The sequence below is a fragment of the Cervus elaphus genome, chromosome 1 (assembly GCF_910594005.1).
Source record: "Cervus elaphus chromosome 1, mCerEla1.1, whole genome shotgun sequence".
In the NCBI taxonomy this organism is placed as follows: domain Eukaryota; kingdom Metazoa; phylum Chordata; class Mammalia; order Artiodactyla; family Cervidae; genus Cervus; species Cervus elaphus.
Genome location: NC_057815.1, coordinates 63,649,167 through 63,667,901, shown reverse-complemented (window position 1 = coordinate 63,667,901; position 18,735 = coordinate 63,649,167). Strand labels below are relative to the sequence as shown.

Below are 18,735 nucleotides of genomic sequence, written 5' to 3'. Positions count from 1 at the left end.
AAGGAGATTCCTTTCTCTGTCCTGCAGTTCCAGTGTATGTAGGATGCAGGCTGATTACAGTAGTATTACTGGCAATAGTAGCAATAGACAAACTTCTTTCATTTTCATTACATGCTATGCAGTGTTTTAGAAGCTTTATATAAATCATTCAACATAATAATTTTAACAACCTTATAAGTTACATAATATTTTGTACCTGTTATAAAGATAAGTGTACAGAGTTCCAGAAAGAGTAAATGCACTCTGCCAAGGCCATACATCTGAAATTCAAGACTTGAACTTAGAGCCCAAATGCTCAGCTAATATATCAGGATGCTAAATACATGAATACTATTTTCACTGATTTACAGAGGTCATATTATAGGAGAATAAACTAAAACCCTGATAAGTTGATTTGAGATTTTTTTTCATTTGTTTTAGTGTGTGTGGGTGGGCTGTGTCTTCAGTTCTCCTGTTTGTCTATATTAACATAAAATTGAAATTAGCTATCAAATTTCTTTGCTTTAAACTTGTAACAAAGCTCATTATTACACAGACTCTAAAATGTCCATGGTCTGACACTGTCCTGAACAAAAGCAGTGAAACAAGATTTTAACATGATCTGATTTACTCAAATCTTAATGCTATTGTTCTCTCTTAATGCTGGCATGATATAAGATTTCCAATATAATTGTAGGTACTCTTCAATTACTGGAGTTACATAGAGAATTAAAGAACTATGCTGTTTAAACTACATCAGCAAAATTTCTTGCTCAAAGAAAAGACCTGGATAAATTTCTCCTGAATTTGCTTGGTCTTAACTCCATAAATGATGGGGTTGAGAGTGGGTGGTACCACCACATAAAGATTGGCAAGAAGAATATGTACATGTAGTGGTATACTGTGGCCCCCAAATCGGTGAGCAAAGGATGAAAAAAAGGCTGGAGTATAGAACAGTAATATAACACAGACATGGGAGCCACAAGCACCCAGAGCCTTGAGCCGGGCATCTTGGGAAGGAATTCTAAACACAGTACAGAGTATTAGGGCATAAGAGATGATGATAAGCACCACATCCAGGCATGTGGAAAATAGAGCCACAATAACCCCATAGTAGATGTTGACCTAAGCCTGGCAATGCCCATATGTTCACAGTATGAGTGACGAATAATGTTCCTTCCGCAGTAAGTAAGCCGATAAACCAGAAAAACCAAGGGGAAACAGATGAGGAAACTCCTAATTATAGAAGCAATGCCTATTTTTCCAATGACTGAGGGTGTTAGAATGGTAGTATATCTTAGTGGATAACAGATGGCTACATAGTGATCAAATGCCATGGCCAGCAGTATGGCAGACTGCCACAAAGATGAAGTGGAGGAAAAACATCTGGGACACACAGCTACCAAAAGATATACCCCCTTCTTGGAACCAGAAGATTGCTAACATCTTGGGTGTGGTGACAGTGGAGAGAAAGATATCTGCCAAGGCTAACATGGAGAGGAAAAGGTACATGGGTTCATGAAGACTGTGCTCAGTGAAGATCAGAAATAGCAAGAGGGTATTTCCTACAACAGCGACTATGTACATGGAACAAATGGGGATGGAGATCCACGTGTGTGCATCTTCCAGTCCTGGGATCCCAATCATGGTGTACCAAATATCTCTAAGGTTAGTGTAGTTTGAAGAGGTTGTCATCTGTTACTCTGTCCTCTGATGCTGGACCCTGAAATAGGGTAAGGGAGAAAGAGAGAGAATGAGAATGAAGTATCAGGGCTGTTTTATCAGATTAAGTTTGACTCTTGGCATTGCAGTAATTTAAAAAAGGATGGTAATAAGTAAAGATTCAAGGAATGTAAGCCAAATAGTCTTCACTGACATGAAAGTTACCATGACTTAATAGAGCTAATGCTACTGGTAATGATAATGAAAATAACAATAATAAACATTGAATGCACTTATAATTTCATTTAGTCACTGTGACCAATACATTATATTTATTGACTTGGCATCATACAAGAAAACTTCTTTATAAGCTCTTGAGTATCATCAGCTTTCCTTCTTGTCTGACTAGTCACTTCTGGTGATTAGTAGACACTTTTTTCCCCCTTAGAGCTAAAGAAAAAAGTGTTTAGAATACTGATATGGTCTTTTAGGGAGCTCAGTAACAATCATTATTCTTATGATTTAATATGAAGACTTTCATTATCAAATGAGAAGAACTTAGAAAGAGAAATATAAGTGTAGACAGTCCTTACTTTGAACAGTGTTTTTCTAACTTAATAGTGTGCATATTGAAATCATGTTCTCTATTTGCATGGTCCCAGGATTGCATGCATTTCAGATGAATTAATCCTGTCAAAGCAAGGACTCATAAGTCATCATTCTAAAACAGAAGATAGGTCCTCTCATCACTCACACACATTACCTCCTCCCTCCATTCTCACTTGCCTACCCCATGTTTCTTTTCTCTTTTCCCATTTATTTCTCCCAGCTTATATTCAAATATTTGTCCTTTCCTTCTCTTCTTCTTCTTTTCTTTAACTCAAATTTGAATACTATTTCCAGAGAAAAGGAAAAAAAAAAAAAAAAAACAGCTTGCAGATAACAAAATAGAAAATGAGTTTCAAGCACTCAAGAATTAAACGCACAAGCATTAGACAATTTAATGAATATTTCTTTAAGTTCACTCTGTATTTAATACATCACTGAGGAAGGAATCAAATATGGATCATAAATATTTTCTATTTCACGGATTCCTACCCTTGTGAAGGTGATGAGATGTGGACAACAAAACACCTCCCTTCAAAGATCAGGATGAAATAATTGAGATATTCAATCACATATGTATGACACAACGAAGCATAACCTTCACTACAGAGATAATGAAAAGATTCATGAAAGTGTGGTCATTAGTCTGTTTCTCAGAAACAGAAAGCCTCAGGAAAGAACAACAAAGACAAACAAAAAGCTAAAGTAAGGTATTTAAGTTACTGTAAAAATAAGATCATCTAGCTTATTGAGAGCTTAGAGATATAAGAAATATGACTGAGCAAATAGATTGTGTCTTGAAGAAAAAGAATTTTAAAAGTCAAGCTAACGGCTTTGTGGCTTTGAGTTTACTTTGTCACACGAAGAACTAATTTATTAGTCAACAATACTTACTGAGTCTCCAATATTTTGGCAAAGTTTTAAGAAGAACATAATATTATGAAAATTTATTTTTTCAGAGAAGCTTTTACCAGTGGGCAATTCTTTTTTGAACCTCCTGTCTCCCAGTAGAATAGCTAAACAATTCTTAATTAAAACTTTGTAGTATAGTTCACTAATACATTTCAATTTCCATGATAGGTATGAGTCTATCTTCAGCATACAGTATAATACATTTTTGTTTAGTAAATATAGTTTAAAAGTTGGTGACATTTATTGAAATGGATGATAGCCACCCAGAGTTGCTCTGGGAAATTTTGCAGCAGATCAAAGCAGCCAGGAATGTAGCCTTAACAGTGAAAGCAGAGTATAGAGAAGAAATACGTCTAGAAAAAATAAAAAAAAAATTGACTGCCAGGTGATAGGTCATATGAGGGATAAATAAAAGGCAATAAAATATTTTGAGACATACTTTTCTGGAAAGAATAATGATATCTGTAACCAATAAAGGGAATAAGCTAGGAGATGCAAAATTCAGAGAAAGTTAATGCAATTGTTCTGAAACTATTAATATTTAACATGTCTATGGAATGACTGAGGAAATCAATGTGAGTGACTGACCCAAACCTACTTAGTACCCTGGAAAGAGGACTGGACTAGGTATGAGGCTCTAGCTGAGCTGTAGCCTCAGTTATGCCATCAACAGACTGAGATCTTGGAAGAGGCATTTCACCACTCTGAACTCTCTATACATCCTAGATTGGAATCAAATTAACTCATAGATGGTTCCCTTCTAGATACAGAAATCTAAACTTCATTTCCCACTTGTGAACAATCCCTTCTTTAATCGTTCTTTGCCTTTGATTTCCTTGATCCCATTATACCCCTGTCTTCCTCCTACATTTCCATGGTTCTGAGTCTTTTCTCCGATGCTATTCTTACTCTGATTCTTTGCAGTGGTATCACTGTCGCTGTTGTTATTGTTATTGTTATTGCTCTTATTGTTCAGTGCCACTTTCAAACTGTTGTGTTGAGGGTAGAACATCAAATAAAAACATTAGACCTTCACTAGCATCTAGTGAAAACCATTGGGCTTTCACTAGCATCTAGTACAATTTCAAGAAATTAGTGAGGATAAAGTCTGACCACAGACTGCAAGACTTTGGATGTGTAACAGCTGAAAACAGCAGTGGTAGGCAACTCGAGAAGATTGGGGCTGAGGAAAGGAAAAGAGTAACTAGAAGGATGAAAAGGTGCTAGGATGTTTTCTTTTGAACAAAAGAAATAAACATGATGCTTAAAGTCAATGGAGTCTGACAGTAAAGAATTTGAAGCAAGAAAGTGAACAGCTTTTGAAACTAAGTTCCCATCATGGAAAAAAACAAACCATTCAAGCTACCATATGGGTGTTCTGCTTCTTTCCTTGAGGCAAAACAGTCAGAAGAATATGGGGTATAAGGAAAATTTTCAAAAGACTCACATTGCATCCAGATATTTACAATAAATTCAAAGGCAATGCTTATTAGGAGACTTCTCTGATGGGCCTCCCTTGTAGTTCAGTCGGTAAAGAATCTGCCTGCAGTGCAAGGGACCCGAGTTCGGTCCCCGAGTTGGGAAGATCCCCTGGAGGAAGAAATGGCAACCCACTCCAGTAACCTTGCCTGGAAAATCTCATGGACAGAGGAGCCTGTTGGGCTGCAGTCCATGGGGTCACAAAGAGTCATGCAGGACTGAGCAACTAACACTTGCTTACTTACTTTTGATGGCTCAGCAGTAAAGAATCCACCTGCCAATGATGGAGACATGGGCTCAATCCCCGGGTCAGGAAGATCCCCTGGAGAAGGAAATGGCAACCCACTCCAGTATTCTAGACTGGGAAATCCCATAGTGAAAGGTGCCTGACTGGCTACATTTCATGGGCACACAAAAGATTTGGACATGACTGAATGACAAATCAACAACAACAACAAAATGCATATTGGAGTTAGTGTCAAAGCTCATACAGAAAAAAAAAAAAAATAGGTCGCGAGAGACAGAGAGAGATACTGTTGAAAACAAAAGGTATGTAAAACAGAAAACAAATGAATAAGCCATTGTCCAACAGAAGTGAAGACTATCGAGGTGAGAGGAGAGAAATATTTTATAACAGAGTTGAGGATACCCTGGCAGGAGAGACTATACATGACTAAAGAGTCAACTGATTCTTCTTCAGGAAAGTTCAATTTTTCAGAATCAAGAAAAATTAAACAGAAAGAGGAGACCTAATCACAAGAGAGCATAGTTGGCCGGCAGTTGAAGGAAATGATGAATGAATGCACAAGTGGTTCCCAAAGATAAACAGATTCCAAGGGACCAAAAGAGAAAAAGCAGATTTTCTCAGGGAAAGGGTGGAGGAGGGAGAAATATTTTTCCTGTTCACCTGAAGCTAATCAAGCTCAAAATTCTGTCCTGGATCTTTCTAATCTCTTTTCTCACTAACTACAGGTCTGCAATTATATTCCTTGTTCATATATATATATATATATTTTTTTTTTCTCTTATGCTCACTCTGTCCACTTTCCTTTCAGAAGTACTTTCATCTTTTAAGTGAAAGTATACTAATATATTAAAATAAATCCATAAAGACACAGAAATGAGCTGATTTTGAAGACCAGCTTAGATATCAATTCAACCACAGTTTCTAACATAAGTAGATATAACATGACCCTCATAGTCCACCGTCTAGGCTTCAGAAAGAAGCCTTCAGCCATTCAGTTCTATTCTAGATATCTTCTAGAAGCTCAGCATTTTCCAATATAATTTCCATCATTTCCCTTCTCCCCAATACTCACTGGTTACCTCACTCAAAACAACTTCTTACTGCAGCAGTGGGATCATATTGAGGAACTGTGGTAGAAGGAGATGGCATAAATAGTGAGTCAGCTGATCTGAGAAACCTCGGAACTTTGTCAGACACATGTCATCCAACAGCCCTCGTGGGTCTGTTACTTACCAAGATGGAAGTTGCACTAAATGCTCTCCTTTGAATTTGTTTTCTCCTTATTCCCAGTGACTTAATATCATTCTTTCTCATGTTCTCAGCTTGTGATTTAAGTCATAATTTACTATTTTCATTTGTTTTCCATCCTAATTAAATCTTGTTCTAAATAGATAAGAATACACTTTCCCATCAGAAAAAGAAAAGCCTCGGTATGTAAAAACCACTATCAGAGCCTCCTGAGATGCCTGCTCTTTCAGCTCTGAGAAACTGGCTTCCACACCCGCTACATCTAGCCTTGTGTCTCAATTCCTTTTCTGTTTTAGATAAAATGAGACAAACTCCTTCTGCACTAAACTATTCCAAAGAGAGTTTTAACCAGCAAGCTGAAAATAAATAAAGAAAAACCACACAGAAACCTGTGAGATAGAATGTTAAAAAAAAAACCCAAAAAACTCAAGAATCTGTGACTGACTACAGTCAGGGTTAAAAAAAAACAACAACAAACACCAGATCCTTTTCTTCTGATGATCCTGACTTTAGATTTATCCCAGGTTTTAAATCCTGAAAAATGTCTTCCTCACAGACTGACTGTTTCGAAAGTTATAAATCAACCTTCAATGAACCCTTCATTAACTTGAAAGATCACTGTTTGGACAGGTAGCCTGAGATTCTCATTATTATCAAATATCATTTCACAAGCATTAGACATGCCTCCACTCCCAATCTTGGATCTGCTTAAATCATGGCCCTGGGCAGGTGCTATAATGTAAACATATATGGAAGGAAAATAATCACAGGTTCTTTGGAATAGGAGTGAGACTAGTATAATATCTGAGACTCACAGATCCCCTTCAGAATTCATCAGGCAGTTACCTACTATCCAATATCGGACACCAGGTCCTCATTGCCTTCTTTATTCTACAACCACAGACTCACAGACATCCCATAAGACAGGTTGTCTATCCTTGATCTAGGTTCCAATGTTGACTCAGATGCTGATTCTATAGCTTTCTCTATCCCAGGAGAACTAAAACCCAAGAGAATTTGGGAATACAGAAAAGTATCTGTGGTCTTCTGAGTTCTTGATCCTTTAATTAAGGCCAAGAAAGACCCACTGAATGAATAACTAGGCTTATGGGAAGATCATACTTCTTAGACAACCCTGGGGAATTAACAACAGCTGTATTAGCGGCAGCAACCCATAGATAGACTGCCCTGACAGACACAAAAATTCATAGAAATATAGGATGTTGTCAAGGTTTCCATTTATTAAATGCATGAACTGTCATGAGAGTTGGAAGGTCTATTTTTAGTGTTGAGGGAACACAATCCTTAGGAATTTACTGTCTCTCAAGAAACATAAAAAAAATCCATGGAGGGGTAAAGCAATTAAATATTTCTAAAACTTTTTTCTTATTAAATATGAGTCAGATATATTAATAGGTACTTGGGCAAACTTCAGGAGATGGTGCGGGACAGGGAGGCCTTGAGTGTTGCAGTCCATGGGGTCACAGAGTCGGACATGAATGGGTAACAGAACAGCAACAACATGTAAAGCAATATATGGGGCTTCCCTGGTGACTCAGATGGTATAGAATCTGCCTGGAGTGCAGAAGACCTGGGTTCACTCCCTGGTTGGGGAAGATTCCCTGGAGAAGGGAATGGCTACCCACTCCAGTATTCTTGCCTGAGAAATCCCGTGAACAAATGAGCCTAGCGGGCTACAGTCCATGGGATCACAAAGAGGCAGACATGACTGAGTTACTAACCCTTTCACTTTCAAAGCAATATACACTCCTCAAACCCTGCTAACTGTTTAGTTTAGGAAGGGAGATATGCATGTGGGGGAAAATTAGCCTTTAATATCAGCTACTATTGCCATAGTACTTAGCAAGTTTAAAACATATTTCTGATGTATCAGTACTTTTTAAAACACACTGACTCCTGATATTATTATGTTTCCAGTGACTAGATGAGGGCATTGAAGTCCTGAAAGTTCATCTGCACATATAGTAAGAAATTGAGCTAAAAGTTGAATGTAGGTTTCCCTTTGTCCAATTACATGCTCTTCTTAGACAACATTGTCATTAAAAATTTAGTGATCAAGCAAAAGAAGTGCTTTTCCAACAGAACAAAAATCATTAATTTAAAGTAAGAAACTGTTTAAGCATAGTTTATTATTTCTATATGGAAAATACTATGCAAATGGTATTGGAGTGTATGGATTATACTTACACTCTATGGCAAGGATCCAATACCCCATCATGCACCCACCTCCACTAAAACTGCAATATTAAAAAAAAAAAAAAAAAAAAAACCTCCAGTTTGAAAGGAGTGGGATGAAAAATGTGATAATAGATCTATCAGATCTATTATATTTCTCTATACAGTATCACCCTTTTATAATCAGGTTGTTTCTGGTTTGTGCATAACTCTACCCTTGGTTCTTTCTGATGTCCACCTGTGATTTGCCCTCAGTAATCCAATATACACCAGCAACACAATAGAAAATGCAGGTTCATGATTAACAATTTAGCCAACACGAACTCATGGTTTTAGGGAACTGAAAGGGCAACAAGATCTACAGTTCATCAACACAATGCAATTCTTAAAGAACTGTGGCATTTACAGTTTTAACTGTGTTGCTAATTTTTCTTTTGAGGGCTCCCCAGGTGGTACTAGTGGTAAAGAACCTTCTTGCCAATGCAGGAGACTTAAGAGACAAATGTTCGATCCCTGAGACAGGAAGATTCCCTGGAGGAGAGCATGGAAACTCACTCCAGTATTCTTGCCTGGAGAATCCCATGGACAAAAGAGATTGGCAGGCTACAGTCCACAAGGTCGCAAAGACTTAGACACAACTAAAGTGATACCCCTCGTCCAAGGTAAGGAGCAGCAGCTGTGCTTTGCTGGAGCAGCCATGAAGAGATACCCCACGTCCACGGTAAGAGAAACCCAAGTAAGACGGTAGGTGTTGTGAGAGGGCATCAGAGGGCAGACACACTAAAACCATAATCACAGAAAACTAGCCAATCTGATCACAGGACCACAGTCGTGTCTAACTCAATGAAACTAAGCCATGCCATGTGGGGCCACCCAAGACAGCCGAGTCATGGTGGAGAGATCTAACAGAATGTGGTCCACTGGAGAAGGGAATGGCAAACCACTTCAGTATTCTTGCCTTGAGAACCCCATGAACAGTATGAGAAGGCAAAATGATAGGATACTGAAAGAGGAACTCCCCAGGTCAGTAGGTGCCCAATATGCTACTGGAGATCAGTGGAGAAATAACTCCAGAAAGAATGAAGGGATGGAGCCAAAGCAAAAACAATACCCAGTTGTAGATGTGACTGGTGATAGAAGCAAGGTCCGATGCTGTAAGAGCAATATTGCCTAGGAACCTGGAATGTTAAGTCCATGAGTCAAGGCAAATTGGAAGTGGTCAAACAGGAGATGGTAAGAGTGAATGTCAACATTCTAGGAATCAGCGAACTAAAATGGACTGGAATGGGCGAATTTAACTCAGATGACCATTATATCTACCACTGTGGGCAGGAATCCCTTAGAAGAAATGGAGTAGCCATCATAGCCAACAAAAGAGTCCAAAATGCAGTACTTGGATGCAATCTCAAAAACGACAAAATGATCTCTGTTCGTTTCCAAGGCAATCCATTCAATATCACGGTAATCCAAGCCTATGCCCCAACCAGTAATGCTGAGGAAGCTGAAGCTGAACGGTTCTATGAAGACCTACAAGACCTTTTAGTACTAACACCCAAAAAAGATGTCCTTTTCATTATAAGGGACTGGAATGCAAAAATAGGAAGTCAAGAAACACCTGGAGTAACAGGCACATTTGGCCTTGGAGTATGGAGTGAAGCAGGGCAAAGGCTAATAGAGTTCTGCCAGAGAATGCACTGGTCATAGCAAACACCCTCTTCCAACAACACAAGAGAAGACTCTACACATGGACATCACCAGATGGTCAACACCGAAATCAGATTGATTATATTCTTTGCAGCCAAAGATGGAGAAGCTCTATACAGTCAGCAAAAAGAAGACCGGGAGCTGACTGTGGCTCAGATCATGAACTCCTTATTGCCAAATTCAGACTGAAACTGAAGAAGGTAGGGAAAACCACTAGACCATTCAGGTATGACCTAAATCAATCCCTTATGAATATACAGTGGGAGTGAGAAGTAGATTTAAGGGACTAGATCTGATAGACAGAGAGCCCGATGAACTATGGACGGAGGTTTGTGACATTGTACAGGAGACAGGGATCAAGACCATCCCCATGGAAAAGAAATGCAAAAAGGCAAAATGCTTGTCTGAGGAGGGCTTACAAATAGCTGTGAAATGAAGAGAAGTGAAAAGCAAAGGAGAAAAGGAAAGATATTCCCATTTGAATGCAGAGTTCCAAAGAATAGCCAGTAGAGACAAGAAAGCCTTCCTCAGTGATCAATGCAAAGAAATCAAGGAAAACAACAGAATGTGAAAGACTTGAGATCTCTTCAAGAAAATTAGAGAAACCAAGGGAATATTTCATGCAAAAATGAGCTCAATAAAAGACAGAAATGGTAGGGACCTAACAGAAGCAGAAGATATTAAGAAGAGGTGGCAAGAATACACAGAAGAATTGTATGAAAAAGATCTTCATGACCCAGATAATCACAATGGTGTGATCACTCCCCTAGAGCCAGACATCCTGGAATGTGAAGTCAAGTGGGCCTTAGAAAGCATCACTACGAGAAAAGCTAGTGGATGTGATGGAATTCCAGTTGAACTATTTCAAATCCTGAAAGATGATGCTGTGAAAGTGCTGCACTCAATATGCCAGAAAATTTGGAAAGTAAATGCTAGTAAAGTAATGCTCAAAATTCTCCAAGCCAGGCTTCAGCAATACATGAACTGTGAACTTCCAGATGTTCAACCTGGTTTTAGAAAAGGCAGAGGAACCAGAGATCAAATTGCCAATATTTGCTGGATCTTCGAAAAAGCCAGAGAGTTTCAGAAAAACATCTATTTCTGCTTTATTGACTACGCCAAAGCCTTCGAATGTGTGGATCACAATAAACTGTGGAAAATTCTGAAAGAGATGGGAGTACCAGACCACCTGACCTGCCTCTTGAGAAACCTGTATGCAGGTCAGGAAGAAACAGTTAAAACTGGACTTGGGACAACAGACTGGTTCCAAATAGGAAAAGGAGTACGTCAAGGCTGTATATTGTCACCCTACTTATTTAACTTCTACGCAGAGTGCATAATGAGAAATGCTTGTCTGGAAGAAGCACAAGCTGGAATCAAGATTGCCGGGAGAAATATCAATAACCTCAGATATGCAGATGACACCACCCTCATGGCAGGAAGTGAAGAGGAAGTAAAAAGCCTCTTGATGAAAGTGAAAGAGGACAATGAAAATGTTGGCTTAAAGCTTGACATTCAGAAAACTAAGATCATGGCATCTGGTCCCATCACTTCATGGGAAATAGATGGGGAGACAGTGGAAACAGTGACAGACTTTATTTTTCTGGGCTCCAAAATCACTGCAGATGGTGATTGCAGCCATGAAATTAAAAGACACTTACTCCTTGGAAGGAAAGTGATGACCAACCTAGATAGCATATTAAAAAGCAAAGACATTACTTTGCTGACAAAGGTCCATCTGGTCAAGGCTATGGTTTTTCCAGTGGTCATGTATGGATGTGAGAGTTGGACTATAAAGAAAGCTGAGCACCAAAAAATTGATGCTTTTGAACTGTGGTGTTGGAGAAGACTCTTGAGAGTCCCTTGAACTTCTAGGAGATCCAACCAGTTCATCCTGAAGGAGATAAGTCCTGGGTGTTCATTGGAAAGACTGATGCTGAAGCTGAAACTCCAATACTTTAGCCACCTCATGCAAAGAGTTGACTCATTGGAAAAGACCCTGATGCTGGGAGGGATTGGTGGCAGGTGGAGAAGGGGACAACAGAGGGTGAGATGGCTGGATGGCATCACCGACTCGATGAGCATGAGTTTGAGTAGACTCCAGGGGTTTGTGATGGACAGGGAGGCCTGACGTGCTGCGATTAACGGGGTCGCAAAGAGTCGGAGACGACTGAGCGACTGAACTGAATTCAACTGAACTGAAAGTGACTTAGAGCACATGCTTGCACATTTTCTTTCTCTCATGGTGGGAGATATGAAATCAGCAAGAGAGATGGTATGTTACAGCAAAGAACACAAACAGATAGTTCTTAGACCAGAAGAAGAAAAAACTAGAGCTTAAACACTATAAAAAATCTTCACATTCATTGATTTCGACAATAAGCAACCTATAAATATGTCTTCTCTACCCATTATTCTAAATGTTCATTGAGAAGTAACTATGCCTCATGTTGGATTTTGCATTACAGTTGTCATCAAACAGTAAAACTCTTTATCCTGACAAAGCCCTACACCAATTAAATATACTTTCCTATGACCGTCTCTATCCTAAGAGAGGCCCTGATGAAACCATTGCTATGAGGTTTATACCAGCCTCCAGAGAGAACCAGAAATTCCCTGAACAGTAAAATTCTTCTGTATAGTAAGGTCAGATACAAGGATAATCTGCTTGGCCAGTGGCTTGAACACTGTCAGAAATGGGATAAGACTGTTGAGAAGGCAGATTGGGTTTAATTAGGGACAGAGAAAGCCCTGAATCTACAATGTCTTACCTTCTTGATAATTGAGTCCAAATATCTGTTCATATTGTGCTTTTAGGATATATGTATTTGGGTAAAGTATAGAACCAAGCAGAACACTTTTCTTAGCACAATGGAGGTCCTCACAGAAGACTTGCATCAAATTTAAAACTTCCAAGGATTCTTTACAGTGAAAGTCTAGCTATGTTGAGTTTCTAAAAAGGTAGGTCAAATACTAAGGAATTTTAAGATATTGGTGTATGTTTTCCTTCCTGTCGTTTGTTTGTTTACTTCTATAGTAAAGTCCTGTGGATTAATTTCCCAGGGAAGAGTATGGTATATGTCCATTAGAACGAAGCATAGGGACAGAGTGGTTACTAGATGCGGAAATGCTTATCAGATCCAAAGAAAAAATAAAAGCCCTTCCTGTAAACAGTGATGGTGTGACATTTAGTAAGAAATGAAATGTGGAAGAAGATGAAGCCCAGTGCTCTCCTCTTATCTAGTCTTCATTCATGGAGTTGGTGAACATGCTGGTAAATACCTAAAATATGTTAAGGGAGGCACTGAATCAAAATGGTTCAGTTTCAAATAAGAAATTTGAAATAAAATTGATTTGCAGGCAGCACTGTGCTAACCCGGAGCAGTGCCTTAGACTGTAAGTGGCATGTGGCATGTCTAACTAGAGTATCTGGAAAGGCATCTGCTGAATTTCCAACTTCCATATGTTGTCCATGTGAAGCAGGGACCCTTATGTGTCTCACTGAAGGTGGCTGAAAAGAGCTGTGAGTACTGCTCTAAACTTGTTAGGTGAGTGCCAAGATGAGAAGAATGTTCTTAATGTCAAGATCTATTAGCAGTATAGTCAATACTGGATCTTCATTGAAATCATTAGCAAGTCAGTAAAACTACAAAACCAAGGCAAAGAGTAGATTGATGACACTAATGTTTCTGTTGTTGTTGTTATACTTAGACAAAAGACACAAGCTACAGAAAATTCATCAGTGGGTACATTTCAAGATCCAAGAAAGTATAAGCAGTCGTGACACTGTTTTATGTTGAATTTTTCTTTCAGTGTAGTGAAATTTTTAGAAGGAAAATGTTTCAATATAAGGATTCAATTTTGAGTTGATTCAAGATACTCATAGCAAGAATGTTTAAGTTTAACACAGGCTTTCTTTAACTCAAAAGACATGATCTACCCTTAAGCAGGAGATTATTTCATGGAAACTTCCAATTGCTATTACATATATATGTATTCTCATAATAGTGATCAAGTTGAGAACAGTATTATTCGAAAAAAAAACCCCACAAAATTTCATGTTATTATTTAAGATGTAGTTGAACACTTTTGATACTGTTAAATATAAAGATTTAGTTTATTATAAAGTTGCTACTATATTCTTAAATCAGACTTCCCAGGTGGTGCTAATGGTAAATAACCTGCCTGCCAGTGTAGGAGATATAAAAGACGGGGTTCGATCCCTGAGTGAGGAAGATCCCCTGGAGGAGGGCATGGCAACCCACTCCAGTTTTCTTGCCTGGAGAATCCCATGGACACAGAAGTCTGGTGGGCTCTAGTCCATAAGATCGCAGAGAGTCTGACATGACTGAAGTGGCTTAGCATGCATGCATACATATTCTTAAATCATTTGTTAGATTGGTAAGCCATTTGAAAATACTTAAGTGTACTGTATAAATTAGGATTTTTCATCATGCCGCATGGAAAAATCAGAATTATATGCCATTACAAGGACACAACAGACCTAGAAAAATGGGTACAAAAGCTAGTTCTGAAGCCAGATTGCCTGGGTTAATATTCCTCTACCATCATTCACTAATGTTACTTAACCTCCTTGGTCCTTAGATTCTTTCTCTGTAAAGTACACATAATAGTAGCAAAACTTTTATGAGGACTAATTGAGAAAAATGCAAACAAGTATAGCAGTGTTTAATATGCATGTGTATGCATGCTAAATAGCTTCAGTCTGTGTCCAACTCTTTGTGACCCTAATGTACTGTAACCCACCAGGCTCCTCTGTCCATGGGATTTGCCAGGCCAGAATACATGTAGTATTCTTTAGTATACCATTCTGTGTATGGGGTGGGGAGTGGGTATGGCTAATGTGCCTAAACATGGCGCTTGGTCCTGACAGTTTTGAGGAGGGTGCTTTGTGAGGGGCAGACTAGCATGGGACGTCAGAGCAAGAGAGAAGGATAGTGATGTTCAGATGGGAGTGGAAGGGCGGGTATCAGCCCAGCAGGAAGCTGGATTCTAAATGTAGTCCAAGTGATGAACGCCAGAGCCTGAGCAAAGTGGGAAGGGTATATATCTGTGAGAGGTGTCCCAAAATGAAATGTGGACCTGTGTGAGCTAAGGAGGATGTTCTGGCACCCGGACATGGCAGCCTGACACGAAGTGCTGGAACACAAGTTGGTTGAGGAGTCCTCCGCGTGATAGGGGGAGCCGTACACAAGATGTCAGAGCCCATCTTGAGTGAGGAGGAAATCTGTACTGGAGAAAGTACAGCGTTACCAAACAGAACTCTCCACTATATACAGTAGTTCAGACTCAGTATTACTCCACTGCCTCTATTTAATTTGACATGCAGAATACAGTTATAACTATTTTAATGTCCATGTCTGCTATTGCTAGTAGTATGCATGCATGCCCAGTTTCTAAGTCATGTCTGACTCTTTGTGACCCCATGAATTGCAGCCTACCAGGCTCCTCTGTCCAATGGGATGTTCCAGCCAAGAATACTGGAGTGGGATGCGATTTCCTTCTCCGTTTGCTAATAGTATATATCTTTGCATATGTTTAAATGAGATGCAGAGTGTGTTGGGGTAGCTCAGAATTTTATGTTTATGAGAGAGTCTCACGTTAGTGCTGTGAGATGCAGTGTGTTGAATGACTGTCTGTGGATAGTGTCTGTGGTATGATTGATGTCCTACTCTCTTACGAACCATGGCTTTCTTCTTCTCTTTTATAAACATGAGTGACTCTGACACTTAATGTAGTCTTAAAAAATTATAAAACTTAAACATCTAAGTCCCTAAGAAGTCAACTTCTCTACTAGAGTTATCTTTATGATAGACTCAGTCCCTGTCTGAAAACATAAGTAAAGAGTTGTAGAACACTCTTTACTAAGCTTACTAAGAGAGAATGTGGTAGAATATAGAAGACATCACTGCCAAGAATACATGAATGGGTGACTGACTGTAGACTGGATGACTGACTGTTTAAGTATAGGTCTTGATACATCAATGGATGGAAATGTATACATTGTGATTCATCTGGGATCTGCTCTTCAAAGATAAATTTACATCTATAAAAATATAATTTTGTTTGTTTACATCTATGTGATTTTAAAACAGCACTATGGTACTAATTTTTCCTGAGGACAAAAACAGAGTATTGTTTTATCCCAATCCACCTTGTCTCTCACTTTCTTCCAGAAGGAATACTTTATTAATTTTTTTAAAAAATTTGTTTCTAGTGTTTAATTTTTGGCTACACTTTTAAGTAATATGATTTTATTAAAGAGTGTGTATTTATTTCATATTTTTCCAGAAAAGGTCAGTCATATTAGCTCCCTTACATTCTCCCCCATATCCAAATGTAGTTGCTTCACTATTTTGCTTCTGCTTCCAAATTTAAACAAAACACTTAAATGTAACTGTATTTAAGCAATAATATATAATCTCTTTCTACTCATCTTTGGAGGATAAACACATAAATATTAATACCATTTCCTCCAATTATGCCATGTTTAAGATATTTATTGAAATGTGGATATTTATTATTTCCTAATATATTATATGAGTAGGGCATGGCAACCCACTCCATTATTCTTGCCTGGAGAATCCCCATGGACAGAGCAAGCCTGGCAGGCTATGGTCCATGGGGTCAAAAGAGTCAGACACGACTGAGCAACTAAACACACACACACAATATATATTATATATGTGTTTTTGAAATAGAGATATTTCAGATTTTATTCAAGAAATTATTTGTTAATGTTTGATACTATCCTAGCACCAATTTAAAAGTAATGACAATACTCATTTTGATGATTTTATCACTCTCTCATATTTTGAAAAATCAACATATCATTTTAAAAGAGCATATCAAACAACCTAGAAATTAATTGTGAAAATGAACAGTATCACTTGAAGTATTTATTTAAATAGCTTGAGGTTTATGTGGTTTATTGAAATATCTTATTCTTTATTTCTGCAGATATAATTAACAGGAAAAAATGTCCAGGTTTCAAGAAGCTTGAATATTGTTTTTGTGTGTGGCCATACTGCATGGCATGTGGGATCCTAGTTCTCCCACCAGAGATTGAATATGCACCCCTTGCAGTGAATGCATAGAGTCTTAACCACTGGACCTCTGGGGGAGTCCCCAGATGCCTGAATATTTACAGGTGTGACATAGATGTGGGGAAAGTGCAGAAACTTCTTTCAGAGGCATCTTAGCCAAAGTAAATATATTCAACTTAAGTGGATATATTAAGAAACAGAATCCAAGAATGAAATTTTTCTAAGCATTGGGATAAAAATAGAGAATAATATTCTTAATTTTCATTGCTACTTAATCAATGACTGAAGCTTTCCAGACTGAAATAATTCTAGTAGATCTTACTATTAATAGCAGTTATTCATTGTCCTCACTCTGAGTAGTTATTCAGAAAGAGTTGAAAACATTCAAAGGGTCCATTCCTTGATGTAAAGATGACTAGAATTAATGCTGCCCCATAAGAGGTAGATGCATTATATTCTGTGTTAAAAATCTCGGTTTTTCTCCCAGTAGAAACATTTAGAAACTGATTTGGGCTGTGCCCCCCAAACATATCTTTATGGAGCTTATAAACAGTAGCTGTTTCCAGCCACCCACTCTCCTTTTAACAGGCGTCCCTGGACTTGAAGCTGTACAAATATGGATCTCTATCCCACTGTGTGTCATGTACCTAATTGCCCTCCTAGGAAACAGCACTATCTTCTTCATCATCAAAACCACCTCCAGCCTTCATGAGCCTCAGTACATCTTCCTGTCTATGCTGGCAGCCACAGATGTGGGTCTGTCTTTATCAACTCTGCCTACAGTCCTCAGTGTCTTCCTCCTGAATCACAGAGAGATTGAGTTTCACTCCTGCCTAATGCAGATGTTCTTTATCCACACCTTCTCCTCCATGGAGTCAGCCATCCCGCTGGCCATGGCCTTTGATAGATTTGTAGCTATTTGCAACCCACTGCACTACAAAGTAGTCTTAACCCATTCTCGGATTATGGGGATGGGGCTTGCAGCCATGATTAGGGGTGTGGTGTTGATGGTACCTTTGCCAATTTTGCTCAAGCGATTGCCCTTCTGCAAGGATGTCATTCTATCACATAGTTATTGCTACCACCCTGATGTTATGAAGCTGGCTTGTGGCCCTATCACAGTCAACATCATTTATGGGTTGTCCCTTGTCCTGTGCACCTTTGGAGTTGACTGTATGTTCATTGTCATTTCATACATCCTAATTTTGAAAACAGTGCTGGGTATTGCCTCCAAAGATGGTCAGCTCAAGGCACTTAATACTTGTGTTTCCCACATTTTCACTGTCTGCATCTTTTATGTGCCACTCATTGTGTTGGCTCTAATTCATAGGTTTGGCACATTCACATCTCCTCTTCTTCATGTTACCATGGCCAACCTCTTCCTCTTCTTGACTCCTGTTCTTAACCCCTTGGTTTATAGTCTAAAAACAAAACAGATAAGGTTTGCAGTGCTCAAGGTATTCAAGAGCAGGAAAAACTTGCTCACATAATCAAATATGAGTTATATAATAAAGCTAAACTGATAAAAACAGAGAGTAGAATGGTACTTGGCAGGGACTGGGGAGATGAGGAAATAGGAAACCTTTTGTCAGAGTGCACAAACTTCTGGTTATGAAATGAGTAAATTCTGGATAT

General features: G+C 38.7%; 2 pseudogenes; one reads left to right on the top strand and one right to left on the bottom strand.

The window, feature by feature from the left end:
* Positions 1–735: 735 nt before the first annotated feature.
* Positions 736–1,674, bottom strand: LOC122700916 (annotated as a pseudogene).
* A 15,962-nt stretch (positions 1,675–17,636) lies between these two features.
* LOC122702254 lies at positions 17,637–18,492 on the top strand (annotated as a pseudogene).
* Positions 18,493–18,735: the final 243 nt, after the last annotated feature.